Below are 1,556 nucleotides of genomic sequence, written 5' to 3' on the forward strand. Positions count from 1 at the left end.
CCAGGGTTGCCAACCTCTGGAAATTTTACTCGTACAAATATGCTAAAAAATCTGATACATTGGCTTACATCCGTGAGTATGGGGACTCACGGATAGATATCATTTTAACAACGAGTGGGACGGGCGGTATTCGTTAGACAATTAAACTGGTAAAAATAATTAATAGATACTAATTCAAATTTCAATATACTTTTGAGAAAATTCTCACTGACCTCATAACTTTTTATAAGAGAAACATGGTTTACATGAAATGACCATTACTGAGATTTACACTTGAAAATGTGACATACATAGAATAATCGTATTATAAATTTCCGTATGTCATAATAACGTATAAAATTCTAGCGAGTGTCCTCGTACCTCGTATTTGTACGAGAATTTTGGTATGGTTGGCATCCCTGTTGTCCCAAGTCTTTATTAGCCATGAATGGCGGCCGTAAACGATTCGAAATAGACTCGCTTCCCGGTGGCAGTACTATCCCGGGATAGACTTACAGCTTCATCGAGACTTAGGAAACTCGACAACATCAAAACAGCTGTCAATCGCGTAATACATAGCAACTTATCTACAGATAGAATAAAAATAAAACTTATCGCTCTGTACATAGTTGATATGTGCGAAAAACTATCGTTATCAACTAATAATACAACTCAAAACTAGATTTTTATAATTAATATTTGTCTGTGCGTAATTTTTAAAATGTCTTAATTAATTTTAGATTCTGTTTTCACCAATATATTGATGATTAACTAAAAGTTTGTTTTTAGATTGTAATTTGTAAACCCATTAGACCGATTAACCCGATCGGTTTACAAACAAAAAACAATATAAACAATTGTAATTCAGAATTTCCTAATGATATCGGAATACGAGTACGAAACCGCGGACTCAGCTAGTTTATTCGTAACAACAGACAGTTTAATATTTGAATTTAAATTTTCAGCAATTAAATGTTGTAATGCAATAAAATTCCCTATGATTACACAAAAATAATCCGCCAAATTGTATTTTATTTCGTTTATATATCAAATAATGTATTATAATATTTCATAATTCCTTCCTAATTACAAAAGTAATAAAAACTAAAAGGAAATTACTTACTGCAACCATTGAATTGAGATTGCAACCAGTACTGTACATACCTGTAAAACAAAGAAAAATAATGTTTTAAAGTACATAGCTTATCTGGAGTACCTATAACTCACTTGAGATAAAGAGCATATCTCAATAGGTCATGGATAGTCTGCTCCACGTCGATTAATTTACTTATACAATAAACTTAATTCATTTAAAGTTATATTATTTATAACAGGTATTTTCTCGTATAACTGTACCTATAGTTCTGCAAAGGCATTTTTCTCAGTTCACCAAGTTATTCAGTTTTTAAATTTCAGGATACAAGGTAGGGTCGGGCATGTACTTAATATTCGTACAAAAGTCCATAAATTAGAGGACATAAAAAGATCTGTACCTATAATTAGTTTAGTAAAAGCTAATATATTTATAATATTATAAAGAGGATAGATGTGATTTTTCTATTGTGATAAATAGACTC

The sequence above is a fragment of the Achroia grisella genome, unplaced genomic scaffold, assembly GCF_030625045.1.
Source record: "Achroia grisella isolate CSIRO2021 unplaced genomic scaffold, CSIRO_AGI_Agris_v1 utg905, whole genome shotgun sequence".
NCBI lineage: Eukaryota > Metazoa > Arthropoda > Insecta > Lepidoptera > Pyralidae > Achroia > Achroia grisella.